The 20757-nt window shown below is 41.4% G+C and overlaps 1 pseudogene; it reads right to left on the bottom strand.

Annotated features, from left to right (window-relative positions):
- Positions 1-16571: 16571 nt before the first annotated feature.
- Positions 16572-17550, bottom strand: LOC148001666 (putative monooxygenase p33MONOX pseudogene; annotated as a pseudogene).
- Between the last annotated feature and the right edge of the window lie 3207 nt (positions 17551-20757).

Raw genomic sequence — 20757 nt, forward strand, 5'->3', positions numbered from 1 at the left:
AAGTGAGGAACAGTGAAACATAGCTTAGCTAAACTAATTGAAAATTACTTTTTCCTTGAGAAGCCAAAAGTATGAATAGAGAAAAAAATCACTCCTCTGAGGTTTGAGACAGCAATATCAGGAGAAAGATTTTGATGGGAGAGTCCTTAGTAGGTCTTAATATCACCCTGCAGCCTAGACTGGCTTGGGACTTACTCTATAATTGAAAATTAAGGGAGCCTCAGCTTCCTTAGTGCTGCCATCAAAGGTGTATGTCACCACACCCAGCTAAAAAAGGTGGGAGCTTGCCATGGCTACCCTCATGGTTTTTATTTTAATGTGTATGTATGAGAGAGAGAGAGAGAGAGAGAGAGAGACAGAGACAGAGACAGAGACAGAGACAGAGACACAGAGAGAGACAGAGAGAGAGACGAGACAGAGACAGAGAGACAGAGGAATAGGAGGGGAATAGGGAGAAAGATAGTGAGAGAAAGAGGGAGGGGGAAGGAAGAGGAAAAGGGAGAGGAAGAGAGAAATTCCGAAGAAACATGCATATGGAGGGGGGGCAACTTTTAGAAGTTGGTTCTCTTTTTCGATGGTGGCTTAGAGGAACCTGGTCTAGGTCCTCACAGGCATCTTTACCCATCTCACTAACACCACCACCCCTGTGAGCTTGAGTGAGAGCACCTCCTGTATTTGAAAGCTTGGGCCCAGTTGATGGGACTGTTTGGGAAGGATTAGGAAATATGGCCTTTTAAAAGGAAATGTGTTATAAGGATGGTCTTTGGGAATTCAAAGGCCTATTCCATTTTGTTAGCTCTCTGCCTCCTACTTTCAGATAAAGGTGTAAACTGTTACTACTCCAGCACTGTATCTACCTGTCTGCTTCTGTGTTCCCTGTCATGGTGCTCATGGAATTACTTCTGACACAGTTAAGAGTCACCCAATGAATTCTTTCTGTAATAAGTTGTCTTGGCCATGATGTCTCATAACAGCAATAGAAAAGTAACTAATATAGCACCATACTTTTAATGTGCCTTCGTTTTTTACTATGACCCCATCACATGAAGTCTGGTGTAGAACATCACATTTATGGTTTCACAATTTGAAACATTTCAGATTTCAGAATTTTAGACTAAGGATGTTTAGTCTCCAATTTAACACATACACAGAGTTTGCTTCTCACTCTGCATTGTCCAATGCAGTCCTTTTCACTCAAGAGCACAAACCAATGGAATCATTCCTTAGGCAATGACAGTCATTGGAGAAGAGAAAAAAATGTGCTGTACCATGCTCAGATTCTGTAATTCTTTTATCATATCTACTCAAATGTGATTTGACATGGTGGGTCTAAATAAATTTCAGAAAGGTGAAAAGTTATCCTAAAGTACACAAGAAATGGAGCCAATGATAACTAATAAATCCACTATTTTAATATTTCAAGAGCTAAAGCCTTATTTACTATTTGTGAGTTCACATAAACAAACTTCCCTTTAAAAAGGAAGACCTTGGGTTTTTTGTACAGATATAAAGAGATCATGTAATTCTAAGCCTTGTGTACTCCGTAAGGATCCTTATCAAGTACTGTTATAACATCTAGTTTTGTTGTAAATATTTTAAATTCTTCTTTTGAGGTGTATATATGGTGGTGGTATAAAAAGGAATGAGCCCTCTAAAGTCACACATTTGAATGTTCAGTTATGAGAAAGTGCCACTATATTAGGAGGTGTGGCCTCATTGTAGAAAGTGTCACTGGAGGTGAACTTTGAGGTTTCAGAAGCTCGAACCAGACACAGAAGAGAAAACCAAGGGCAGCAACAGTAGCCTATAATGTTTTACAGTTCTTGGTAACCCTGACCAACTCAGAAGAGGGCTTTTCATGCCTGGTGTTGGGGTTGTCTTTGGCTCTTGGTGGGAACATTGTCAGCCCAGATTAGGAAACTTAGTTAAACCACACATGTATGTTTATACACAGACATCCATGTATTAGAGGTTTTTTGTTTTGTTTTGTTTTGTTTTGTTTTTGTTTGGTTTTGGTTTTAGATAGACAGTTAATAATCTGATTTCTTGTCACTTCTTCAAACATCCTGACTGCTATTTTTTCCCTGCTCTCTCCTTCTTCTGTATGTATCTCCTTCCCCTCCTTATTTAGAGACTGCCTTTCCCCCTCGTTTCCCTGATGAAATACTGGAATGAGGAATTGAGGAGTAATAGAGAGGGGAATGACAGGACTCTGATTTTTTTAAATGAGAGAAATTGGTCATTTATCTTGATAGAACTGAGAACTGTCCGTCTAAAAGCACAACCCAATAGCTTTGGGAGAGATGGCCTACTCACTACCCATTTCCAACAAGTAAATGAGTCACTGATGAGAAGCATCGTCACCGTGCTGCCTTTTCTCTACCACCACAATGGCATGTTGCTGTGGGCAAGCACTTGGCTATCACTACTCATAAAGCCATCCTTGGTCTTCCAGTCCTTCCAAAAATCTGTGAATCATCTTGCCATTGTTTCCCTGACCCATAACTGTCTGCATGCCTTTCTGCCTCGTTAAAGTGTGAGTTCATGCATTCAGCAAATAGTTACCTTACATTTCTGCTTTTTTGCTTTTGTTTTGTTTTGAGACAGGGTCTTATTACATAGACTTCTCTATGCTGGAACTCATTCTACAGAGCAGGCAGCATTCACACTCATAGAGATCCAACTCCCTTTGCATCCTGAGCGCTGGGGTTAAAGGCATACTTAATCACATTCTTGCTTTTAATATGGACTTAACATATATGAGATTTCATAAACTACAACTAACAAGTAAATGGAACACTATTGTTTCGGTTTTATGCTACAATGACAATTGGGGGTCTCAGCTTACTGAGCACTTTTCATTCTAGGGTTTATATTAATTTTTGTATATTTTTTCATCTTTAATCTCTGTTGACAGTTGTAGGAGGTTGGTATTAGTCTACAGGATGACTCTGTTACATTTCTGGCAGTCCACTTCCAATCGGCAAGTGTTTGCTGCAGATTTAACTCTGCCTTCCAACAAATTCCTGTATCAGATTCCTATATAAAAGGATGAACCCCTAGTATCTCACAGTATGACTTTATTGGGGAACAGAGTATTTGAAGATAATGAGATAGTATGAGACTATACTGAAGTAGAGTGGGTTGGCATTCTAACCTGATGAGTACCCTAATAAAGAAAGGAAATATGGACACACACACACACACACACACACACACACACACAGAGAGAGAGAGAGAGAGAGAGAGAGAGAGAGAGAGTCAGTCACAGGGATCACGAGGGCAGAGACAGATAAACAGAAAGAGACAGGAACACAGACAGAGACTGTGTCACGTAAGGAGCTGACTTATATTGCCACAAGCTATATACACTGCTTCCCAGCAACTAGGCAAGCCCAGAAATATATCCGTCTCTGTTGCCTACAGAGGAATCATTAGTAAGTCATATTGAATTTCATGCTTTGCCATCAACACCTTAGGACAACAATACAAAAGGTGTCCTTACACACACACACACACACACACACACACACACACACACACACACCCTATAAGCCAAGGCTTTGCAGGGTGCTGCTTTTCTGCAGTGCTCTGTAGGCTGTGTCCGAATCAGCATTATCCAGGAACACAAATGAGCCCTGTAGCAGCATTTATGGTAACTTCTCACTTGTGGGTGTCTGGTATCTGGAACAGGATCACAGGATCACAGGCCCATTCCTTTGTGGCTGCCTTGTCAATTTCTTCTTTCTGGAAGCTGAATCCTAAATTCATATTCAGATAGTTTCGGAGGGGTTCCTTTGAGGACTAATTCTGCTCTGATGAGCTCATGAGGGTGGCGACCTAGTGATGGAGGTAGTGGTTTATAAGAAAACAGAAAGGCCCGCGCTGACACAGCTTACTTTGCCACAGGATACCCTCCATCATGTTGAAACAGGTAGGAACGTGATTGGAACCTAGCCTCAAGGCCAGATTATACTTCTTAGCTTTCCCCCCCCCCCCCTAATTACTTGTAAGCATGTAACTGCAGTTGGCCTAAGGGATGTGACAGAAGTAATGTGTGAAACCTACTGTTTTTCCATTTCCTACTGATCCCTATTGAGAACAGATATCTTGGAGTGCAATATGGAAGCCATGGCAGTAGAATCTTGCTTTCTGGTGACTTCTCCATACTAACTAATTTGCTATGAACTGCCTGCCTTCAAAACTTGTGGAAGAGACAAATAAACCAAATTTGTTTAAGTCACAAACTTAGCTTTATGATAGCAATAGATGCAGTCTTTGTTATGTTGCTCCTTGCTCAAGTAATATCTCTCCCTTGCCACACACTAGTTCATCCAAGCCGATTTTGTATTTGGAGCCAACCAGGTCTATATAATAAGACTCTGCATCAACACACACACACACACACACACACACACACACACACACACACACACACACGTGTATGTATGTATACACACACACGTGTGTGTGTGTGTGTTTGTGTGCAAAATCTATTTGTTTTCTATTGTTCATAACTAGGTAATATGTTGTAAGCAAAGTTAAGGTGAGGACACACTGTTTCTGTAGGCAAAGTTCAAATGGTCTCATCTGGGCATTAAAAGGTCACCCAGGCATATGGCACTCCTTGAGAAGAGACTCTGGACACTAAAACACATACTGAACTACACACACTTAAGGTAGACTATGTAAAATTACTGTTTTTGGAACTCAACAGCAAACCAGTTGTTCAGAACACCTAAAATTGTTTGAAATAATCAACTAACTCCATTGTTCACAAAATAATAATCATATTCAAATGAAATCTCATTATTTAACCATTCCCTGACTCCCTGCATTGCACATTTTTGGTGTCATTTATGTACACAGCAAATTACAGGTAAGAATTTTAAAATTCAAAGAGCAATAAGAACTACCCTGAAGAAGTCCAGGGTGGTGTTTTGGATGATAGACTTAGAGACAGAGCTGGAAGGGGCCTGACGTGTGCTCCAGGAGAACTTGAGCAGCCCTGGATTCTGTCACTGAGGGCACAGAGAAGCAGTATAAACAGACTGCCTGACGGATGGCAAGGTTGCCCTAAAATAGCAATTGAACACCAGCTTCAGTGAGCATCCCCAAAAGGACAGGCTGTCCCGTGCCCCTAACTGGGTAGGACTAAAAATAGAATTATATCATAACTATACAACAGCAGCATTTTCATCACAGAGACAATGCTCAGCTGTAGCAGCTAGAAAGTCATTCCAGAACAATTGTATAAGCCACGTAAGACGACTAGTGCAATGTGAATGATCTGACCTCATCAACTCAAACATCCACATCTGAGTCCAGAGACCTAGAATCACAGAAGTAGGTGTAACTAGTATTCTCCTAATTTGCTCTAGAATGTATGTTTCTATTTGAACATCTCCATGTTGCTATGAAATGAACTAAGAAACAACATTCTGTGAAGGAGCTGCAAAGTCAAACCGGGCAAGCTGATAAGAGAATTGCCAATGTTCAGTTGAAAACCAAGGTACAGAAGCAAGAGAAACATCAAGAATTTCACCAAGATGTCTATAAAAGGCAGAAGAAAGATAAGGGGGTTCACCAGAGAATGTGAGGACCATCCCAGGACAAAGGAAGGTCTGAAGACCTTCTGACATGTGGACCTTAACGGGGTCACAATGAAAAAGTACATTATAATTTTCACGAACTGTTGCTTTACTTTAGACTATGTAAACTCATATATGAGTTAGGTGTAATCAATGTCATTTACTTAATAACAAGTTAATGAATAATTTTATTTTTAACATTTTTAAACCAAATTACCATTACCAGTTAGCTACCTGGGGCACCTTAACATTACCTAGATAAAAATCACCAGTAAGAATTGTGTAGGCACCTATCCTAGCCAGGATCTGTACCTTTATAATGAACACCATGAACGAGTAAGTTGGGGAAGAAAGTGTTTATTTGACTTACACATCTACACTGTAGTCCATCCTTGAGGAGTCAGAACAGGAAGTCAAACAGGGCTGGAATCTAGAGACACGAGCTAATGTAGAGGCCATGGAGAGGTGCTTCTTACTGGCTACTCTTCCTGACATGCTCAGCTAGCTTTCTTATAGAACCGAGGACCACCATCCCAGAGATGGCCCCACTTACAGTGGGCTGCGTATTCCCCCATGAATCATTAAGTAAGAAAATGCCCAGTCAAGCAGTGGTAGTGAACAACTTTAATCACAGCGCTAGGGAGGCAGAGGCAGGAGGACCTCTGTGAATTTGAGGCCAGCCTGGTCTACAGAGTTCCAGGACAGCCAACTTCTACACAGAGAAACCTTATCTCAAAAACAAACAAACAAACAAAAACAAACAAACAAACCTCAAAAACAAATAGAAAGAAAGAAAATGCCCTATACCCAGATCTTACCGGGACATTTTCTCAATTGAGGTTCCTTTGAAGTTTCAGATGTCTCTAGGTTGAGTGAAATTTACATAAAACTAGCACAGCAGCCTTAGTCCTTGAATGTCCAAGGCCTTGGGTTGAACTAGCCAAAGACTTAAAGCTCCAAGCCCTGATAGGACAGGGCTCAATGCTCTAAGGCTAAAAGTCTAAGCTGTAGAAGCCAGTTGATGGTTATTGATATTTAACAAGGAGGCTTTTTACTATAGACTTTAACAATAAATGACTCAAGTACTTGGCATATATTGAAATCCTTGGCTTCCAGCTGCAAAGCAGTAGCCAGTAAGCGATAGAAGCAGAAGAAGGCGTCCCTGCTAGTGGTGTAGTTCTTGGGTCAAGTGCTGGAATTTTCTGTTCCTATGTTGTTATAGGCGGTATACAGCTAATGTCACAGCTCCTGGGCCCAAGGACCCTCAAAACTTGGAAACTCTCTGGGATTTCTTTTGTAACATTTGGCTACAGCATCTTCTCCCTGGCTCTCTCATAAAACCTTCAGCATTGACCTTGCTCTGCCACCAGCCTTTGTCTCCACTGCATGTGCGTCCTGTTCTCTCTGTCTCCTGCTGCTCTCTGGGATGCTTCAGCACCTCTTACTATCACTGTGTCTGCTACCACCATCAGGGAGGCAGCAGCTGACGCCACTTCTAACATCTACTCTTAATGTTACCAGCTCAGCCCATGGTGCCCGTGATAAAGGTACAAAGCATAATAGACAAGACCTCTTGAGAGAAGCCTTACGTTGGACCACTCATTGTAACACACAGTGCAGCCCAGAAAGGTGTCTCCCAGCTCATTGAAGAAGTGAGCTGTGCATGCTGTTTATATAGCCAGGAGGGGGCTTATATGTGAAGAAAGACTGCATTTGCAGTAGTCATAATATTGATGATTACTTGCATCAGAGAAGTGTTCTGACCTGGTAGACAGTAGGAACACTGTGGCTTCTCATGGCAAACAAAAAAATCTGACACAAACTGTCTGAAAGAGTCATGGTTGTAATGTTGCCCAGAGAGCCATCACCAATTTTTATTGCCCTGTATCTTCTACAAGATGTCTGTGAGGTGTTCACAGCACCTAGGCTGCCATGAAGGCAGACCAAATGAATGTCAAAGAGGGACTGCTCAGCAAACAGTTCTCATCCAAAGGTAGCCAGCCTCCAGGACATGGTCTAACAAGAACCAACTGGGGAGTCAGATTAGTTCAGTCCCCAATGTCTTAGGATATTTCAAAGACAAGTAAATATTCAATGGTGAGCTTACAGAAAAGGTTGACCATTAGTACTACTAGTAGTGCTTTAAGAGTATTTCACACTTAGCAAATATACTTGAGAAGAGTGTTGGTTCATTTTAAGCATTTCTACACTATTAAATGGGATTTACCAGTCCTGACATTTAATCTTGATGGACTGACATTCTACTAATCTTTAAATCCCAAGCTAACTCTCTGTCAGTGCATCAAAGAAAGCAAGTACAAAATCCAGAACTTAGCTATTTTATTATGGCCAATAATTCCAAATTGCACACATACACGAAATATCGGTGGTAATGAGTGAGAAAATCAGAAAGAAATAGGAAAAAGTAAATATCTTGCTGTGGTAACTTTAATAAACTAAAAAATGGTTTTAGATTATGAGATCTTAAAAGAAGATAAAACAACTTTAAAAACTATACTGTGGCTTCTACACAAACGTCTTCATCACACCACATCTAAGGCCTACATATGAATTCCATCATTAAGATAGAAAGTAAGTTTGTAAAATGGAGTAATACTCGAGGATGGAGTGGAGTCAGAATTGGGGTACAGATGAAGGAGAATTAGAAATGGGAGGAGTGACTGCATATGGATCATGAATGGTTAGGGATGGCCCTAGAGGATGCTAACACATGTGTAAATGCACACTGAAACAACACTTGTAGGATTCAGCCAAATGGAGTATTATTCAAAGAACAGCAGGCAAATATACAGACAGAGGCAGAATCTCCTTAAGTTCAAGGTTAGAAGGTTAGTCTGGTCAATGTAGAGAGTTCTATTATAGCCATGGCTACATCGAAACACCCTGGAGATCATATATATATATATATATATATATATATATATGATTTTTTATTTATATCATTCCTAAAAATGTTAAGGATGTCAATGACCTAGATCTACAACTTTTATATCAACTCAAGTCTTTCCCAATCTCCAATACCTTGAAAATTCCAGATATACATTGTGCCTTTCCCAGAATCCATCACCCTTATGTGCAGGACTACAAGTCTCCTAATCTCCCAGATCACATCCATCATCTCTGTCCATGACTCTCCAGTAACGTATCACACACTTTGTTGTGGCCAGTCCTGAAATTTGTAGTCTATCTTCTCATTTTACATCTTTTCTCAAACAATGATTTAAAAATTAGTAAGGTCATTTATTCAGCCTCTTCCCAGACTCCTGATGTTGCACAGAGGGCTCAAATAGAGACCTTCCTTAGTAAACAGAAAAAAGCCTAAGAATGTTTATGCACTAATTTGTACAAATCCATTTGCACATTACATGGTACTGTGTTTGTGAGACAGGGTCTCCTTGCAGCATAGACTGGCCTCAAACCCAATCTTCCTGCCTTTCCCTTCTCAATGGGCATCAGCATGACACATATTATCACTATTATTATATTCATCATCATCATTATTAATTATTATTACTATTTTTTTCAGGACAGGGTTTCTCTGTGTACCCAGGCTGCCCTAGAACTTGTTCCATAGACCAGGTTACCCTGAACTCAGAGATCACCTGCTTCTTCTCCCTCTGTATTGGGATTAAGAGTCTGGTGGCTCTGAAGCACTATACTTTAAAGAGATCATTTGAAAACTTTAGTAGCAAAAAAAATATGAAAATGAATGCACTGTGGCACCAGGGAAATGACCGTGTTGAAGCGTCACTATCTAAGAGGAAAGGATAGGAGTAAAACTCCATTAAAAAAACTGGAGTGAAGCCATTTTACCAGATTGTGAAACAAGCTTCGATAGTTCAGAGATAGGAATCATGGCAGAGAAAGGCCTGTTGAGACGTTTAACCACATTAGAGATGTATCCAGAATGTCTTAAGGTGATTAATATCAGACACCATTCTGAAATGCATTACTTCCTTGTTCGAGTGCTTTTTAATAATAATAATACTCTAGTCCATCACGAAATTGTAATTATTCGGCTTTAGTGATGTGACAATAAAGCCATGAATCTTTGTGTCTTGCAATGACAACCATTAAAAATGTCCTCCTGGGGTTGGGGATTTAGCTCAGTGGTAGAGCACTTGCCTAGCAAGTTCAAGGCCCTGGGTTCGGTCCTCAGCTCCAGAAAAAAAAATGTCCTCATGTCATTTTTAGTACTGTGGGTCATCTGCCACAGATATGTACACAGGATTTAGGATTAAGGAGCAGACTCTACTCAGGACATGCATTCTCTTTGAAGGAATTTAACGGTGCATGCCATAATTTTTAAGTCTTCTCCTGCCTGCTTACATTCATTAGTCAAAGCAAGCCACAGCCAAGCCTGTGTCACAGGTTGGAAATAATCTCATCCTGCAGAAGATAGAGTAAGCCATCTAGTAACAGGCCAGTGATCCTTCTTTTTTTATTTTAAATTATTATTATTATTATTATTATTATTATTATTATTATTATTATTATTTTAGTTCCATGGGTTTTTTCTTTTATTGGATATATTTCTTTATTTACACTTCAAATGTTATTCCCTTTCCTGGTTTGCTGTCCATAAGCCCTCTATCACCTCCCCATCCCACATAAATGTGTTCCCCCCATCAATCCCCCTTGCCACCACCACCTCCCGACATTCCCATGCACTGGGGATCCAACCTTGGCAGAACCAAGGGCTTCCCCTTCCAATGGTGCCCAAACAAGGCTATTCTCTGCTACATATGCAGTTGGAGCCCTGGGTCTGTCCATGTATAGTCTTTGGCTAGTGGTTTAGTCCCTGGAAGTTCTGGTTGGTTGGCATTGTTGTTCTTATGGGGTTCCAAGCCCCTTCAGCTCTTTCAATCCTTTCTCTAATTCCCTCCAAGGGGTACCATTCTCAGTTCAGTGGTTTGCTGCTAGCATTCGCCTCTGTATTTAACATGCTCTGGTTGTGTCTCTCAGGAGAGATCTATATCTGGTTCCTGTCAGCATGCACTTCTTAGCTTCATCAATCTTACCGAGTTTTGGTGGCTGTATATATATGGGCCTCATGTGGGGCACCAAGATAACTCTCAATCCTAAATATCTATGCTCCAAATGCAAGGGCACCTACATTCATAAAAGAAACCTTACTAAAGCTCAAAGCACACATTGCACCTCACACAATAATAATAGGAGATTTCAATACCCCACTCTCATCAATGGACAGATCATGGAAACAGAAATTAAAAAGAGACATAAGGAAACTAACAGAAGTTATGAATCAAATAGACTTAACAAATATTTATGGAACATTCCATCCTAAAACAAAAGGATACACTTTCTTCTCAGCACCTCCTGGTACCTTCTCCAAAATTAACCATATAATCAGTCACAAAACAGGCCTCAACAGATACAGGAAGAGAGAAATCCTCCCATGCATCCTACCAGATCACCATGGAGTAAAGCTGGTCTTCAATAGCAATAATAATAACCAGAATGCCCACATATACATGGAAGCTGAACAACACTCTACTCAATGATAACTTGGTTAAGGAATAAATAAAGAAAGAAATTAAAGACTTCTTAGAATTTAATGAAAATGAAGGTACAATATACACAAACTTATGGGACACAATGAAAGCTGTGCTAAGAGGAAACTCATAGCTCTGAGTGCCTGCAGAAAGAAACAGGAGAGAGCATATGTCAGCAGCTTGACAGCACAACTGAAAGCTCTAGAACTAAAAGAAACAAATACACTCAAGAGGAGTTGAAGGCAGGAAATTATCAAACTCAGGGTTGAAATCAACAAAGTAGAAACAAAAAGGACTATACAAAGAATCAACAAAACCAGGAGCTGGTTCTTTGAGAAAATCAACAAGATAGATAAACCCTTAGCCAGACTAACCAGAGGGCACAGAGACAGTATCCAAATTAACAAAATCAGAAATGACAAGGGAGAGATAACAACAGAATCTGAGGAAATTCAGAAAATCAACAGCTCCTACTTCAAAAGCCTATATTCAACAAAACTGGAAAATCTGGAGAAAATGGACAACTTTCTAGACCAATACCAGGTACCAAAGTTAAATCAGAAACAGATAAACCATTTAAACAACCCCATAACTCCTAAGGAAATAGAAGCAGTTATTAAAGTCTCCCAATCAAAAAGAGCCCAGAACCAGATGGGTTTAGTGCAGAATTCTATCAAACCTTCATAGAAGACCCCATACCAATACTGTCCAAACTATTCCACAAAATATAAACAGACAGAGCACCACCAAATTCCTTCTATGAAGCCACAATTACTCTTATACCTAAACCACACAAAGACTCAACAGAGAAAGAGAACTTCGGACCTATTTTACTTTTGAAATTATAATCACATCGTTTCCTTCTCCCCTTTCCACCCTCCAAATCCTCTCCTATGTCCCTTCTTGCTTTTTTTCAAATTTATGGCCTCTTTTTTCATTTAATTGTTGATACATATGTAATACATATTATTTGTAATATTAATATGCACATATGTAATATGTATATATAATAAGTACAACCCGCTCAGTCTGTATAACGTTACTTGTATGTATGCTTTCAGGGCTGACCATTAGGTATTGGATAACTAACTGAGGCGCTCTTCCTTGGACAGCACCCACTCTCAGCATTCCTTATTTTGTTATGTAGACTTGAGGCTGCATAGTCTTTTCCAGATCTGCCTTGGCATGTCTATTGCTGCTGTCCTTGTTCAGTTTATGTTTAGACAGTCATGCTGGTTTGGAAAATACATAGTCGGACTCTTGGTTACTTTGTAGGTTCTTCCTTTTTCCACCTTTCTCCACCCCTTTTCTTTCATCCTTTCAATCTTTTAACATTAGATAAAAGAGGATAGAGGGGAAAGGGCTTTCATTATCATTAGATGACTTCCTGCTGATTAGGGGCATCAAGTTCCTTGGAGCAAGTTTGCTCTTAGCCAGCAGGATGTCTGATATCTTCATTTCTTCTTTGCCCATGACTATGTAACAAACCAGGAATGGCAGCAACCACCAGCAGCCAGCCAACAACCAACAATATGCACATAACAACCTGCTTATCGAGGACTCTAGCATTTATGTGCCCTCTTTAAAGTCCCCAGAAAACATCATACAATTGGAGAAACTATCTGCACCTGGCAAAATTACACCTCTGCTAGAGCACAAGGCAAATCACAGTCAGTTGTTATAAACAATCTGAAGCAGCTTCATATTCCACACCCAGGATTAAAATGAAAACATTCTTATAATATTTCTGTGTTTTTGAAGAAACCGAAGTTTTCACTACAGAAAATGAGTGAAGCTGAGGTAGATAACACTGTTTGACATATATTCTTTATTTCATAAGTCTTTGGAATCTAGGTTTCTAGGAAGGGAACTAGACATTCAGATTCATATTTAAGATTGACTGCAAAATTCAAGGTTTCACTCTCCTAACTTCCAAAATTTCTGCTAGCCGTTATCCTAAATGTTTCATTTTTTTTGAGTGTGTGTGTGTGTCTCAAGATCTTCAGAATCTTACTCCTCTCTCCTAAAGACCTTTGGTGGAAACCTTTTACAGTTTTATTAGCTTTGAATGCCAATTTAAGTATACTCTTTCCAGAAAACTCTCTCCTGCTCATCATTAAGTTGTCCTTTAGGTAGTCTGCCTTAGAACTCACTACACTACCCTGTGACTGTTAGATACCACGTCAGGGAACTGGCAATGTTTATTTGCATGTACTTAGCAACAGTTTCATTCACAGCACATAATAGGTACTTAGCAGAGCTTTAAAGTGATTAAATGAATCAAGGTTGAGTGAATTAATGAGAGATGGCTGGATTCCTTTGAATTAAGGGAAAGTTTTATGGGCAGAAGCAGAGTTAGGCGTCTTATGCGTGTTTTCTTTTGTCCAGAAACTTTCAAGGGTACCCCATGTTTCCTGCAAAGGGAGATAATAAATGTATAGATAATGTAAGAACATTAACTCTTCAAAGCCTCCTTAAAACTAACTATGGAAATAGACAAGTTTAAATGAATTTTTAGCAACATTTTTTTAAATATAACCTAAGATAGCTGTAAGAATTTTTAAATTATGATGTCATTTTAAGAATTCTCTCTTATTTTTATTTTATGTGTTCTATTTTATTTTATGAATGTTTTGCCTCCAGGGGAACTGTGTGACTGCCTGGTACCACAGGGTTCAGAAGATGGTGTGATCCCTGGATCTGGACTTAATGAGCATCATGGCCACCACCAAGTTGGTCCTGAGAATTAAAGCCGAACCCTTTAGTTAGATTCTCCTAACCACTGAACCATCTCTCCAGATCTTAAAATATCATTTGGATCATCATCTAAAAATAATTTATTCTAAATTATATAAGTAATTTTACAACCAAATACCACACACAGTTCCATTGTCTTTGCTTTTATGTGTATTTTTGTTTGTTTGTTTGTTTGGTTGGTTGGTTGGTTTGGTTTTGGTCTTGGTTTTTGAGACAGTCTTATTATGTAATCTTGCCTGGCCTAGAACTTGCTATATAGACCAGTCTGGCCTTGAACTTACAGGGGTCTCCCTGGCTCTGCCCTCTAAATACTTGGGATTATAGTCATTGGCCACTACTCATGGCTCATTTGTGCTAACCACAATGTTGTTGCCAATAGAAACTATTTTCATTACTGAGGCAATATCAAAGTGACAATTAGGATCATTAGAGGTCTGCATCAATCAAAAGTTGTGCTTTGTTTGTGTTTCAGGACTTGACTTTATGAAAGAACAAGTATTCCTAACAACGTCGTCTCCATTTTATGTTAGAACTTAAACCTGTGAGGGAGAGAGTCAAGGAGAAGAGTAAAGGAAACTCAGAATAAAAAGGAACTTATATGCTCAAGCTGGCGCCTGCAAGGACGGAATGAGCCTTGTGTCAGTTCTTATTGGCCTCTGTCCTTCATGATGTGGCTGTCCCGGAGAAATCAAGGTGCTTCACCATGGAGCCAAACAAAAACACTTGTCCCTGGAGACAGGAAAGCTATAAAATGATCCAGGTGAAAGGTTGGGGGGATTATAAACCCAGCCATTGCATCACATAAATTGTGAGCCAGCATATATGTGGTGATGTGTGTGAACTACAGCGTGGTGGCTGCATCATCTCTACCCTCCAACTATCACACAAGAAATGGGCGGTACAGCTCACTCCTGCCAGAAACACACAGGAAAAATAGCAATCCTGGATCTGTGTTTAGCCCAGTGTACACACGGAAACCAAGCAGTCACACTTCCTTGAAAATTGGTTCCAGGAACTCCCTCTTATACTAAAATCCGTGGATGCTTCTGTGCTTTCTAGAAGGTAGCATAGCATTTTTATGTAGCCCATACATACCTTCATCTTAACTTTGCTATCTCTGGATTACAGAGTGGGTACATCATTTTGTTTAGGTAAATATGACAGGGTAAAAGAGCTATACACAGTCAGCACATACTCATTTTTGTAAGCACTTTTATCCATAGTTGATTGAACCTGAGGATTCAGTAATGGAGGATAAGGCAGGACTTTGGTAGAAATAATACAGTGAGAATAAGGTTGTGTTAATACTTTTCTATACATTATATTCTCCAGGCATGAGCTCACTGAGTTGTCACAACCTGATGCTTCAGGGCCAATTACTGGTTTTGTTTTGTTTTGCTTTTCTCTTTTTAAAAATGTAGTAAAGATTTTTATTTGCCAATACAAGATAACACAAATAAATTAATTTTACAACAATCTTAGACTCCAGGCCTTCTCTATGAGGTTAGCTTGTTATGTAAACAGACTACTATCTAAAATGATGGAGCGATCGTATGTGAGTGTTCAAGACCAACAAACCTGTGAACAATGAGGAGACAGGAAAGGGCACTTCCTTGCCTCCTTTCCTCGGTAACACTCGTTACTGAACAGATGTGGCTAAGTTGGTGGAAAATGGTCTCGCTGTTTTCAGAATACAGTGGCACCAAGTTCGTGTAAACCCGAAGGCTGTCTATCATCCAGCTGCACCTATCATCTTCTCTAGCAGAAGCTAATCTGGGTGTGGTTGTGCACACCTGCAATCCCAGCACTGGGAGGCAGAGGAGGATACATCTGTGCATCTACTGACTGAGTTCCAGGCTAGCCCTGGGTACAAAGTGAGGCGTTGTCTCAAAACAAAACACACACAACTGAAAAAGCATACTACCCAGGAACTAGGGGTGACACTCGGTGGTACAGCACTTGCCTAGCATGAGCAAGTCCCTGTCTATTATCTTCAGTAATAAAATCGGGGTGGGGAACCAATTGCCAGTATGAAACTAGATTACTGAATGAGAAGTTAAATTAATTTCATATTAAAGTTCGAACAAGAAAAGGGGGTTACACTAGAAGCAGGCAGGTGGGTCTCTGTAAGTTCAAGGACAGCCTGGTCTTAAAACCTATTTCTAGAGCTACACATAGAAACCCTGGGTGAGTGGGGGAGAGGGAGTGGGGAGAGGAAAAGGAAGGAAGGGGGAGGGGGAGAGGGAGAGAAAGCCTGTGGTTCAGCTTAGAGAGCCAGGATCCTGCCAAGCATAGCTGTGAGCTGTACCCAGCTCTCAGAGAAGTCCAGGCTAATGTATGTCAGGAGGCCTCCGCTGGCAAACTGGTTGGTGGGCTCCTGTACCATGATTTGTCAGTACTCATAGTGATCATGGGAAAAGAATCAAGCAGCCTCAGTACTGGAAGCACTCCAGCACAATTTACCTAGGAAAATAAGGATCAGAGTCCTTCTGTAGGAAAAATAATTAAAAAAAAAAATTAATGAGACCCTAGGCTCTACACCACTGACATTTTCCATCACCCTGAAAACACTGCAAAATGGTTTCTCTCACACGAAGACAATCTGCACACTCACTCAGGCCTCAGACAGCCACATCCCCCCTTTTGTCAGCCCCAGGGAAGTTACAGACGCTGGACAGAAAGCATTCTAGAAGCCAGCGCGTGTGAGCACATTCCAGTCACGCGGTTTGAGATTATGGGTGCGCGGGGGTTGTTTCTTTCCTTCTACCGTTGGGACGTCCCTCTTTGGTGGCTTAAAGACTGCTGTACCTTTCACCTTGTGTGGCCTAGGCACGCATCACCTCCACAGGAGAGGGTTTGGGGGCCACCTCTGTAAGCCTGGACAGCAAAACCAGGGTCAGATTTCTGCAGGGGTCTGGTCCAAAGTTCTTATTTTCTGAGTTCTTATCATTTCTATTCCCAGGATCCATGGTGTGAGGATTTGGGGCAGGTAAGGCTGTGGAGGAGGCAGATGGGAACCAGCCCCTGGACTTCTGCTTAGGGGACGAGCGAGGGGTGCTGCTCAGGGTGGACTGGGCTGTTGCAGGGTGCTTCTCCTCTTTTGCTATCTCTCCACTCTTCAGCTTTCGTTTATGGAGTTCTTCTGCCACTCGAAGGTACCTGGTCTCCTCAGTGGTGAGGCCCTTATGGGTGTGTAGCCAACATCTCTCAGTCCTGCCTATTGTTCAAAGCGCTGGATGTTCTCCTGGGTCGGTTTTGTGATCAGAGAATTCATGATGAAAGCTTTAGCTCTCATCACAGGGGCCTTGTCTGAACTGTCAGCGGCTGTCCAAGAAGTCACAGAAAGGGAAGAGACGCTGGCTGCTCCTTTCTCTGTCTTGTCAAGATGCTGATACTTGTACTCTGGAATCACTGGCTTCCAGAGGATGCTGCCCATGTCTGATGGAGGAGAAGTCATGGGCGCAAGGTCCTCTAGGGCATCATCATAGCTAAATGCCGGCAGCACATCCCGACGGGCAGGGACGTCTTGCTTAGAGACCCACTAGGAGCAAAAGAAGACACTTCTGGTTGTCTTGAAGTCATTGGAAGACTGCGATCCAGGTGTTTTTTCTGTACAGAATTCGGAGCTGAGTCCCTGCCACACAGTGAAATGACGCTGGACTGTGCTGACAGACAGATGTTAATGAGGAACATTGTCTGGTTTCTGCAAATTGGCAAAGCTTCTAAGAAACGGTCCATCCAGAGGTTCTGCTTTCCCACCGCCTGCACTGGAACTTCCGCACTAAAGAGTCTTCGAGGCTCCAGATGGCTTAAGAGGCTGCTGGGCTGAGCAGAGCAGAGCCATTCAACCATCGTGAGAGCTCAGTGAACGTTCCCCCATGGAGGACTGTCGCTGGCCCCCAATGACGGTTTATATTTCTTTTTTCTTTTCTTTGTACTTTTTCCTTCAGTTTTTTGTTTTTGTTTGTTTTTGAGACAGGGTTTCTCTGTGAAGCTCTGGTTATCGTGGAACTCACTCCATAGAGAAGGCTGGTCTCAAACTCAAAAATCCACCTGCCTCTGTCTCCCTAGTGCTAAGACGACAACCATGCAGCACCACCATCTGGCAAATATTTACATTTTCTAAACATTAGATCTCACCACAATTCGCCTATCTTCGTGTAACCTGTAAGTAGCAGCAGACGTGGGTCTCAAAGGACTCGGACCTGCCAGACTGCCACCTCCCTTTGGAACACCAATAAAAAAGCTGCAAAGTCGATCTGCATCTGTACCTGTCAAGTGCAGAAGAGCCTGCACCACAGCCCGCAATACTGATTTGCTGCCGGCAACGCGTTGCTCACCCGAGTCAACTTTGCTTAAATTTACTTTTTTACAGATTTAAATAAAAATAAGGCTTATAAGAGCTATCAGGGCCAAGTGCTGATGACATATACCTTAATTCCAGCACTTGGTAGGCAGAGGTAGGTGGATCCCTTCGAATTCCACAGCATATATAAGTGAGAGACCCTGTTTTGCTCCCTTGTGCCCCACTCCAACCTATCAGGCACTTAGGATATGTCCAGTTATAGGATATGTCTAAGGGTTTGCCCAGTATGCACAAAGGACTTGGTTTAGGCCCAAATCCCCCATAAAAACTCAGCTGTGGTGCTGCCTATAATCCTAGCTCTGGGGACAGACTCTATGAGGAGAATCGAGAGTTCAAGGCTACCCTTGACTACACAGTGAGTTCAAGGCCAGTCAGAGCCACGCAAAACTCCATTTTAAAAAGCAAACAAACAAAACTATGTGTTTAGACAGGTCTAATCTCAGAACTCCAAAGGCTGAGGCAAGAGGACATTCATCAGCATGAGTTCAAGGCTAACTTAAACTGTACTTCCAGTTTAACTGAATTCCAGGATAGCCTGGGCTGCAGAGTAAAACCCTGTCACAAAACAGGGGGAAAAAAAACTATGAATTTGTCAAAAAATAAAATGAATTAACAAAAAAGAAAGAAAGAAGAACTGTTGGTAGTGGATTCATCATTTACATTGAGAATATAGTTTTTATAACAAAAATAAAAACTCACATTGCTCTCAAACAGTGTAAAGCTTTATTCACACTGGAGCAAGCTACACTGTTTCCAACAGAAAGGGTGGTGGAGCCAGTGTCTCTTAGTCATAACATATTAATTCTGAATTACAATGGGAACGAATCCATTACCAATAAGTCAAGGGACTATCAATTAAGCCCATGAGGAAATGTTTTGTAAAAGACCTCCCACCCTCCTAAATGAGATGCATCTGACAGATAATATCTCCCTCTTAAATGTGCGTGCCGTTTTTCACATCTACTCATTAAAAGCCAGCTACTCATAATGCCAAGCCTCCTTTTTGTCTCCGGGGACAGTTTTTCAGAATGTCCCGAACAAAATCTTGGAGGCAAACTCGGAGGGAATGGAGGCCGTCTGATTGGAAGTCTTCTGAGACTATCATTGTGTAATCCTGTGTGTAATTCATCATTTGAAAACGAAAACGCACTTGGAGTTTTCTGCGGCAAGGACTCTTGTGTTGTGCAAGTCCCGAGCTGCTTTCAAACACGTAACCACTTCCCTCTCAGAGGGACCTCTGCGTTTGCTTTGCTACACTACGTACATTGGGAGAGGCATCACCCTGTAATGCCTGTGTCACCTGCCAAGCTGCCCGGCTTGCACTGGGAACCAGCCCGTGTCAGCAAGAGTCAGTCCTCTGCTTACAAGAAGCTCAAACCCAGACAGCAGATGTATATGAACCCTTGAAACGATAGCTCTGGATTTAATTTAGTTTTCATTTCTTTATGGTTTGGGGTTTGCTTGTTTGCTTGTTTTTTTTAACTTTTATGAAGTCTATTTCCCCCAGAATAGCTGATTTGAAACATCTGCTAATCATCTGCCTGCCTTGGCTATGCTGTACCTTCAGAGCGGGACGGGTAATGCTGACCACACCCACCTTAGGTCCCGCCAGTTTATTCTGTGTAGCCTGCTGCTAGGAAGCCTCTATTATTCCTTCCTGTCACAGTCCCCAATAAGTCCTGACAAAAGTTTCCCAAACTTTTCCTAACTACTTCCTCTCCACCTCACCACACCCCGACAACACAGATGCACCGTGTCTCCCCGTCTGCTCTTCTTAGCACATCTCCAGACCTGAGGCAGTTTTCTCTCACTCCTAGCAGAGTAGTGACCAGTTCAAATAAAAGCCTACTTTGACCCCACCACGGATGTGCTCCACAGTATGACTTGGGGCCCCTTTATCTTATACTGTTCATTGCTGCTTGGTGTTTGACAATCTAACTCTGTGGCCCAGAAGAGCCTGGAACTCATTATGCAGACCGAGGCGATCTCAAACTAACAGCAGTCCCCCTGCCTCACCTTCTCAATGCTGAGCTCATAAGCAACTTCTTCCTCTTTTTAGTCATTTTTACTTGATGCAAGGAGCTACAGGAAGTTGCCCTTGCCTCTTGTAAAGGTTAACACTGGGGTTCCTTTTCTGTTTCTCCCACCACCCACACAATCTCAATCAAGCCACCTGGTTTTTCTGATAGTTAGGGTTTTTTTTTTTTTTTTTTCACTGAAACATGTTCATAAGAATCATAACAAACATAACAACAGTCGTAAGACCTAACACCTAGGGTTCAGGTTGTCCAACTGTTCTTTTCAGAGTATTCATGTGCCACCAAGTATTGTATATCTACTAAAACTAGCATGGCAGTAGCCAGGTGTGGTAATGGCAAATACCTGCAATCCTGACACTGGGGAGACTGAGCTAGGAGGGTTACAAATCCAAGGCCTGCACAGTTAACACAGTGAGATCCTTCTCAAAACACCAACAGCAGCAAAAACAAAACCAGGAAACTATATT

Source organism: Rattus norvegicus, chromosome 13, assembly GCF_021556685.1.
Source record: "Rattus norvegicus strain SHRSP/BbbUtx chromosome 13, alternate assembly SHRSP_T2T, whole genome shotgun sequence".
NCBI classification, from domain to species: domain Eukaryota; kingdom Metazoa; phylum Chordata; class Mammalia; order Rodentia; family Muridae; genus Rattus; species Rattus norvegicus.